This window comes from Pelodiscus sinensis, chromosome 9 (assembly GCF_049634645.1).
Source record: "Pelodiscus sinensis isolate JC-2024 chromosome 9, ASM4963464v1, whole genome shotgun sequence".
NCBI classification, from domain to species: Eukaryota; Metazoa; Chordata; order Testudines; family Trionychidae; genus Pelodiscus; species Pelodiscus sinensis.
In genome coordinates, this window is record NC_134719.1 from 36031218 (window position 1) to 36041324 (window position 10107).

The following is a 10107-nucleotide window of genomic DNA, read 5'->3' on the forward strand; positions in this document are numbered from 1 at the left end:
CCTAATGCAACCTAATATGCCATTAGCCTTCTTGGCTACAAGGGCACACTGTTAACTTATCTCCAGCTTCTCATCCACTGTAATCCCCAGGTCCTTTTCTGCAGAACTGCTACTTAGCCAGTCGGTTCCCAGCCTGTAACAATGCTTGGGAATCTTCTATCCCAAGTGCAGATCTTTTTTTGGCCCAACCCTCTAATCTGTCTAGGTCACTCTGAACCCTATCCTTGCCCTCCAGTGTATTTACCTCTCCCCCTAGTTTAGTGTCATCTGCAAACTTGCTGAGGGTGCAATCCATCTCCTCATCCAGGTCATTAATAAAGATGTTGAACAAAACCGGTCCTAGAACCAATCATTGGGGAACTCCACTAGAAACCGACCGCCAACCTGACATCGAACTGTTGATCACTACCCGCTGGGTCCGACAGTCTAGACAGCTTTCTATCCATCTTACAGTGCATTTATCCAATCCATACTCCCTTAACTTGCTGGCAAGAATATTGTGGGAGACTGTATCAAAAGCTTTGCTAAAGTCAAGATATATCACATCCACTGACTTTCCCATATCCACAGAGCCAGATACCTCATCTTAGAAGCTAATCAGATTGGTCAGGCATGACTTGCTCTTCGTGAATCCATGTTGACTATTCTGATGATTTTCTCCTTCTCCAAGTGCCTCAAAATGGATTCCTTGAGGATCCCCTCCATGATTTTTCAGGAGACTGAGGTAAGACTGACCGGTCTATAGTTCCCTGGATCATCCTTCTTCCCTTTTTTAAAGATGGGCACTACATTTGCCTTTTTCCAGTCATCCAAGATCTCTCCCGATCTCCATGAGTTTTCAAAGATAATGGCCAAAGGCTCCTCAATGACATTTGCCAACTCCTTCAGTACCCTCGGATGCATTAAATCTGGACCCATGGATCTGTGTATGTTTAGCTTTTCTAAATAGTTTCTAATCTGTTCTTTCCCCACCACGGGCTGTCCACCTCCTTCCCATACTGCGTTGCCTAGTACATTAGTCTGGGAGCTGACCTTGTCTGTGAAGACAGAGTCAAAGAAAGCATTGAGTACTTCAGCTTTTCCTACATCATCTGTCATTAGGTTACCTCCCTCAACCAGTAAGGACCCCACGCCCTCTCTGATCACCTTCTTATTGCTAACATGCCTGTAGAAACCTTTCCTGTTACCCTTCACATCCCTTGATAGCTGCAATTCCAATTGCGCTTTCGCCTTCCTTATAAGTTCCCTGCATTCTCAAGCAATGTATTTATACTCCTCCCTAGTCATCTGTCCAAGTTTCCACTTCTTGTAAGCTTCATTTTTGTGTTTAAGCTCATCAAGGATTTCCCTGGTAAGCCAATCTGGTTGCCTACCATATTTGCTTTTTTTACTGTGCATCAGGACAGTTTCTTCCTGTGCCTTTAATAAGGCTTCTTTAAAATACTGCCAGCTCTCCTGGACTCCTTTCCCCTTCATGTAAGCATCCCAGGGAATCTTGCCCATCAGTTCTCTAGTGAACCTAGTTTAAAGCCCTTCTCACTAGGTTTGCAAGCCTGCCCATGAAGATGCTCTTCCTCTCTTGGTTAGGTGGATCCCATCTCTTCCTAACAATCCTTGTGCCCGGAACAGAGTTCCATGGTCAAAGAAATCAAAGCCCTTTCTCCGACATCACCTGTGCAACCACGCATTTACTTCCTGAATTCAACAATCCCTACCTTTTCCTTCAACAGGGAGGATGGACAAAAACACCATTTGCACTTCAAATTCCTTGATCCTTCTTCTGGCTCAATGTAAACCTTTCCGCAGACTACCAGTTGTTAATGGAAAGTCACAGTTAATTACATAATTATGCCCAAGACATTTTGCTAGTGCTGCAGCTAGAGAGAATAGTTTAATTTAAATTATTAAACAGAGTAAGCATTTTAGCTCTCTCATGTTAGTTTATCAAACTTCATTTTAAATCAAATAAAATATTAATTTATGTCCAACACAAAAAGTTTCAATGTTTTATTTATGGCAGGAGTGGGCAACATTTTTTGGGTCGGGGGCCACTGACCCCCAAAAAAATCAGTTGGGGACCACACAAATGAGAACCAAAAAAACTCCTCCCAAACTTGCAGCTCTCATTGATGTGGCCCCCAACTGAGACACCCATGGACTGAAGGGAAGGGACAAGGAGGACTGAGTTTCATGGCTTCCCATAGGTCAGGTTTACTTTTCTGGTGGATTTTATTGTTCTGGGGTGAGGACAAAAATGATGGGTTCGGTGGAACAGTGAGATAGGGATGAGGTACAGGATCTGAGAGGGAGTTCGGAGGCAGAAGGGGGAGACGTTGTGAGGTCTGGGTGGGAGGTAGGGTGCAGAACCAGGCTGGGAGTCGGGTGTCTGGCCAGGGGGAGGGAGCAGGAGCAAGGGAGGGTGCAGTGTGTGGCCGGGGGGAGGGTGCAGGAGCAACAGTGGATGCAGAAGCAGGGTGGGGGTAGGGCATCAGGCCAGGAAGGAGGGTGCAGGATGTGACTTGGGGTAAGAGTTGGACCTTCCTGGTCCAGCATCCTTGGGACCTGACTGGTCCCAGATGAGGGATTTTTCTGAATAAGGGGAGGTAATTTCAGGCCCCCTTCTGCTGCCCCCAAAACTGGGCTTCCTGGATCCTCTCTTCCTGCCCAGCTGAGCCATGCACCCAACTCCCGGTGCCCCCCCCACAGCTGAGCCACATGCCAGTTCCCTGCACCTTCCCCCACTGCAGTCCAGCTGAGCCACACTCATTCCCTGTGGCTGCCTCCCGCTCCCTCCAGTCTCTTACTTGCTTTCGTGTGCTCCCAACAGGCAACACCTCCCGCTGTTCCTATTGGTGGATTCCCAAGCAGCAGGGAAAGGCTCCAGGAAATGTCCCAGGCTCCTATTCCCCCAGCTGAGGAAGGGGGAGGGGAATTAGCAACACAGCCACTTCTAGCTGCGTTTGGGGCTTTTTGGGACATTTCACTGCTGCATGGGGACACCGGGACAGGAGATTAAAAATTGGGACTGTCCTGGAAAATCTGGGATGGATGGTCAGTGTATCCATAAGGAGTCTCTTTTGTATGTAAATTTACTCTAGTAGCTGCTGGATTCTCTTGTGGCTGGACTATGCTTTGGGCTGAGAGCTGAAATCACTAAGAGCTGAGATCACTACAATTGGCACAGTCAAATCCACCACAAGCTAGCGAAAGATGCGACAAGCAGCAGAGCAGCCAACAGGACATTGATGGAAAGGTGTGAGGAGCAGCCAGCAGAGCAGCAGCAGTGAGGGGCGATGAATGGCCAGCAGAGTGGCACCAGAGAGCAGTGAGCAGGTGGTTAGTGAATGAGTGGGTGAGATGCCTCCTACTCCGCCTCCCGACTCAGGATGTGAAGGGAACTTTGCAAATGCACCTTTGAAGAGCAGGGTAACTCACCTTCCTGTAACTGATGTTCTTCGAGATGAGCATCCCTGGGGGTACTCCACAGTAGGTGTAGGTGTATCCCAGTGCCTCAGAGCGGATTTTTGATAGCAGTGCATTGGGGCCGCACATCCTCCGGTGCCATCATGCATGCTCAGTCACCCTGCCTTCAGTTCCTTCTCTATCCAGAACCCAGTGTAGGAGAACAGCTTTTTCCCCTCCCTCCCCCCAAAGTAGAGGAGAGAAGGGAGGGTAGTGGAGCATCCCCAGGAATGATCATCTCAAAGAACATCAGTTATAGGAAGGTGAGTAACCTCCTTTCATTCTTTGAGAGAGATGCCCCTGGGAGTGCTCCACAGTAGGTGACTGCAAAGCTATTTGTGTTAATGAGGCAGGGACTTCGAATCAGGTAAGTACGCTGTTTGCAGTACGGCTTTTGCTACTCTTGTGTAGTGGAAAGGTCCAGAGGAATGTGCATAGTGCTTCATGAAGGGATGTTCTGATGCCCATGTGGCAGTAACACGTATGTCATTGATGGGAACCTTCCTAAGGTAAGCGAGTGGGGTGGCAGTAAATGATTGAGCAAGTAGCATAGGGCGATGCAGTCGGAAATCCAATGAGATAATCTTTGTGATGATATTTGGCTTCCCTTGTTGCGATTAGCAATGGAAACGAAGAGTTGTGGAGACAATCTGAAGAAGTTTGTTCTGTGGATATAGAAGAAGAGAGCCCTTCTGACATCAAGGGTATGCATCTGTGCCTCAAAGGTGTTGGCGTGAGGATTTGGGAAGAATAGAGTGAAGTGTATAAACTTAAAAAACAACAAATGGTCTGACTAACAAAACATAAGCGTATAGTTCGGTTTAAGTGGAAGGGAGAACACAACTTTGGTAAGAACTTAGGGTGCGGATGCAACTAGGCTTTATCAGTAGAAAAGATGGTAAATGGTAGGTCAGCCATTAGGGTGGTCATCTCACCCACTCTATGCACTGAAGTTATTGCAACTAAGAATGCTGTTTTTAGGGTTAGGTGGAGTAGAGAGCATGTGGCCATTGTTTCAAATGGAGGTTTGGTAAGGGTCGTCAGTATCCATGGTTCCCGAGGAGCATTAATGTTGGAGTATAGGGCCTGTAGGCCTTTTAGGAAGTGCTTAGTTACTGGATGTGCAAACACTGTGGTGTCATCAACTAGCATGTGGAAGGTAGTTATTGCTGCCAGATGGACTCTGATTGAGCTCAGGGAAAGTTGTGAATGCTTGAGATGCAGTAGATCATCTAGGATTGTGGGAGTGGGGCATCCTGCGGTGATATATATGTGGGAGGCTGCCCAATGTGTAAAATGAATCCACTTGTTAATGTATGTCCTTCTTGTTGTAGGAGCCCTGCTGTGTAAGTGGATGTTGCACACCTGTTGTGAACATTGCAGCTGTATGCCCATGAACCATTGAGGTACCATGCTTTGAGGTGAAGAGTTGGAAATTGAGGTTGAGGAGTAGTGGTCCCTGTTTGAGATAGAATGGTTGGGCTCTGTGAAAGGGTGATTGGGCGGTTTTGGGCCATTCTGCTGAGGAAGGGAAAACATGGTTGTTGAGGCCAACAAGGTGCTATTAGGATCGCTCTTGCTTTGTCCCTCCGTATTTTTAGGAGTATTCTACTGAGGAGGCGAAGGGGGGGGGGGGGAGAAATGTGTAGAGCAAGGGTGTGTCCCATTTCAGGATGAGAGCATCTCTGAGGGAGTGCTTCCCCATGCCTGCTCTGGAGCAGTACAATGGGCATTTCTTGTTTGTTTTGGTGGCAAATAAGTCTATATGGGATTGTCTCTCAGCATATGTCCGCGTGAATATGTCCCTCAGAACTGAGCTGTCGAGTTCCCACTTGTGATCTTGGGGTAGAGCTCTGCTGAGGGCATCTGCTGTTGTGTTTAGGACACCAGGGAGGTGGCATGAACTTACAGAGATGTCATGAGTGAGGCACTAGTTCCAGAGTGTTATGGCCTCCTTACAAAGAGCCTGTGATTGTGCCCCTCCCTGCCTGTTTATATAAAACATACAGGCCATATTGTCTGTATCTATTTTGACGTGGATTCCAGTAATGTGGGGAAGGAAATGCTGGCATGCCAGCTGTACAGCTCTGAGTTCGAGGACATTGATGCGTAATGTCCGCTCTGCTGTGGTCCATAGGCCCTGGGTTGTGAATCCTTTCATATGCGCTCTCCACCCAGTGAGAGATGCATCTGTGGTAATAACCACAGTGGGTTCTGGATTTTGAAAAGGTATGTCCTTGCAGAGGCTGTGCGGTTTTGTCCACCACTGTAGTGAGCTCTTTACCATGTGTGGGAGTGATAGTGTTTTGGTCATCAGGTGGATGTTGGATTTGTAATTGAGCCTAAGCCAGCCCTGGATACACCTCAAAATAGGAGTGCATTGGGGACCACGGGGTTGCATGATGCCATGTGACCAAGAAGTTGTAGACAGTCATGGACTGTGACAAGTGACATTACATAGAGCGAATGCACTATCTGGCTGATCCTGAGGAACCTGTTGGTAGGTAGGGAGGCCATGGCTGTGGTGGAGTCGAGATGGGTCCCAATGAATTGTATGGAATGGGTGGGTGTGAGCACTGATTTGCTCTTGTTTATCTGAAGTCCTAGAGACTGGAAACAAAGTTGGACCAGGTGAGTACAGCGGTAGAAGTTATGTCTGGTTCTTGCCTTGATGAGGCATCAGGACAGTTTCTTCCTGTGCCTTTAATAAGGCTTCTTTAAAATACTGCCAGCTCTCCTGGACTCCTTTCCCCTTCATGTAAGCATCCCAGGGAATCTTGCCCATCAGTTCTCTAGTGAACCTAGTTTAAAGCCCTTGGTGCCGTGGAGAGTCTGAAGGGTAGGACTGTATATTGGTGGTGTTGCAAACCTAGGGTAAAACAGAGAAAACGTCATATGGACACATGAAAATATGCATCTTGTAGGTCGAGAGACGAAAACCAGTCATCAAGCTCCAGACTGGGGATAATGGTGGCTAATATGACCATTTTGAATGTTTGTCTTTTGACAAATTTATTTAGTGCCCTCAGGTCAAGAATTGGGTGCCAGCTGCCAGTTTTTTTTCTCTGTGAGGGAGTAATGAGAGCAGAACCCAGTCCTGTGAAACTCTGGCAAGACTGGTTCTATGGCTCTTAGTTGTAGCAGGTGATCCACCTCTTACTGCAGTATGATCTCATGATAGGGGTCACTGAAGAAGGACAGGGTGGGAGGGTGGAGTGGGGGGGGGAAGAGAGAGGAAAGGGATAATGTATCTGAAAGAGATTATCTGTATCACCCACTTGTCAGATGTGATGGTGTGCCATTTGTCAAGAAATGGCAGCAGGCGATAACTGAAGAGTTTGGTCGTATTTGGGAGCTCTGGAGGAGGTAGTATGGTTTTCACCCTCTCAACAAATGGCTCAAATTTGCTTATTTGGTTGGGATGGGCGGCTGGAGGTATTAGTTTGGGGCCATCGTTGTTGTCTACTATGGCCACATTGCTGGTATGGCAGGTGGTCTTGCCTTTGGTAGTGGTATGTAGATTATGGGTATCTTGGCCTTTGGTATGGCTGATATCTGTACTGTCTTCTCCTTGTTACAGGTGTCTGGATCCCCAGGGAGCATAATGTCGCCCTGGAGTCTTTCACTGAGTGGAGGACCTCGTTGGTTTTTGATGAGAAGAACTTCTCTCCCTCAAACGGCAGGACTTCCACTGACGATTGGATTTCTCAAGGGAAGATAGACTAATTGAACCATTAGGCTCGTTGCATGACAACTGCCATGGCTGTTGTTCTTCTAGCCATATCAGCTCTGTCCAAGGCAGCCTGAAGGGCTGTGTGTGATATTGCCTAGCCCTCTGAAACAATCACTCTGAATTGTATCTTCTTATTGTCTGGTATATTATCAATCAAGGTGTTGAACTTTGCATAATTATTGAAATTGTACTTGCTAAAAAGTGCGGCATAGTTAGCTATTCTCATTTGTAGTGTAGCTGATGCATACACTTTCTTCCCGAGTGAGTCAAGTCTCTTATTGTCCTTATTGGACGGCGTGGAACAGTTTTGTTGCTTATTCCTCTGATGAGCCGCATCTGCTACCAGTGAGTTTGGTGGTGGGTGAGTTGAACAGAAATTCTGAGCCCTTAGGTGGGACATAATACCTGTGGTCTGCCTTTTTACAGGTAGGTGGGATTGAGGCAGGTGTTTGCCACAAAATCTTGGCAGGTTCAAGAATGGCAGGGTTAATTGATAAGGCAATTTTTGCAGAAGGTGTCGCCTGGAGGATATTTGTGAGTTTGTGCTGTGTCCTGCATTTCCTCTATGAGAATGTTCAAATCAGTTGCAACTCTTTTAAAGAGATCCTGAAAAGATGATAAGTCCTCGGGGTTGTAGAGGATAGTAACATGCTGGCCTTGTCTGTACTGGATGGTGAGTTTGTGTCTAGTAATGCCCCTGGACTGGAATTCAGGGAGTGATGTTCATCAGTTTCATTTTGGCCCCTTCCCGTTTGAGGTGATTGGGTCTGGGGAGTGAAAGTTTTTGCTGCGTGTTTGATTTTGTGTGATCTCTTCTTGGAATGAACTAAGGTATCTAATTATCTCCAGAACAGCTGAGGAGCGAGGAGCACTGCGGAGTCTGTCTGAAGCCGGGAACAGTAAAAAGGAACTGAAGGGAGGGTGGCCATGCATGCATGGTGGTACTGAGGGAGGGGGCATACGCATCGCGCATGTACAGCCCCAATGCACTGCTATCAAAAACCCACTCTGAGGCGCTGGGACGCACCTACACCTACTGTCGAGCACCCCGAGGGACGTCTCTCGAAGAACTCTAGTCTGTCCTGACCAAGGGCAGCATCTGGGAGAAGGGTGGAGAGAAGGGTTGGATATGTGAAGGGGACGTTCACATTACTAGACTTGAGTGCCTCAGAGGAAAAGAACACTGTCTAACCTACCTGAGCTGCGATATTTACTCGTGGTTTTGGTTATGAATTTTGTAGTGTTTTCCTAAATTAATACCATGTTACTTCTTTCCCTTTTTATTAGCAGTTTCTTTTCTACACTCAGACTCTGAGCTTGCGAGTGGGGAAGCATTGCCTCTCAGAGGTGCCCAGGGGACTGTGTGTATTTCCCAGGTTACTGGATAGGGGAGTGAGCCAGTTCTGTGTTGGATGGATGGAGAAGAATCCCTAGACTGCTGCTGACACTACCTGGCAGAAGGGTTACATATACTAACCAGACTGGGAGCTGGACATATCTCTGCTAAATCCTATTGCCATGCCTGGCCCCATCCCCAGCTTCAGAACAGCCCTGCTCTTGGTGCTAAGCACCTTCCCCTTACTGCCATCTGGCTCCCAGCATTAGCCCTAGTGGCAACCTCAGTCTCCTTACTCCTGTCCATGTCTTCTCCCTCCCTCCCCTCCAAGCCACAACCCCATTCCCAGTTGTGTGGAGGGGCACATGGGTAAGTGGGAATGACCTTTAAACATGTCTAGACTACAAGCCTCTTTCGATAGAGGCTTTTTCAAATCTTTCGAAAAAGCCTCTTTTGAAAGAGATCGTCTATACAGCCATCGCTTTTTCAAAAAAGCGATCCGCTTTTTCGAAAGAGAGCACCGAAGGCAGTCTGGATGCTCTCTTTTGAAAAAGCCCTTTAGAAAAAAAGGCGTTCTTCCTCGTAAAATGAGGTTTACCACAGTCTAAAAAAACCACCATATTCTTTCATTTAATTTTAAAAGAACACGGTGGCAGCCTAGACGCAGGTGAAGTTTTTTCGAAAAAAGGCCACTTTTTTCCTAAAAAATCCTGTAGTCTAGACTGCTTTAGGAAGAGATCCTGCACTGTTGCTTTTACAGGGAGCAACAGAAGAGGGTCCCTATGCCCTCTCCTCCTGCATCTCGAGTGCATTACTGCAGTGGAAAGTGGCATCCAGCCCTCAGAATAGGTTAGGTGATGCTTTTATAAAACAAAGTGGTTAGCCATAATAAAACTGTCTTTCTCTGTTTACCAAACAATCTACAGCTGTGCAGAAAGCCCTGATAACATGGGCCTCATTCCAGTTAGGAAAGGGGAAAAAATGTACACATCAGCATAACTCACATTGTTTTCAAGGACTTAAGTAGTGATCCATACAAACTGCACAAAGATGCCTTCATACAAATCTCTAATCCATTAGCACCACTTTCGTGGTAGTCCCTGCCCACAGTAAGACCCTGCAAACTGAAACACATTTGTGACCAAATTAATGGAATCTTTGCAATGATATTCCTCCCCCAACTAAGAATGATTAAAACGGCTCTGGGAATGCAATCCCTGGCCCCTCATACAAGACTTGGAGAACTGGGTTACGATTTTTCCAGGGAAAAGGCTGAATGTCCCTTCATGTCCTTATTTCTAAAAAGGAAATCAATCCATCCTTGTTCCAGTTAACAAAATAACTCCCTCTTTTTGACCTCTGGCATACTGGAAAAGGACTCAAAACTTTATCCTCATGTGGGTGCCTGAGGATCTGTTGCTTGGTCTCCTTGTAGTCAATTCATACATTCTATAAAGCATTTCCAATGTTCTATGAGCTTTCTTCTCAGTATGTGTTTCTCTAGCCAGAAACATGCATGTGTGTGTATATACAGATGACAGATGTGTTTATATTGCTTTATGCATGGAACATTGTA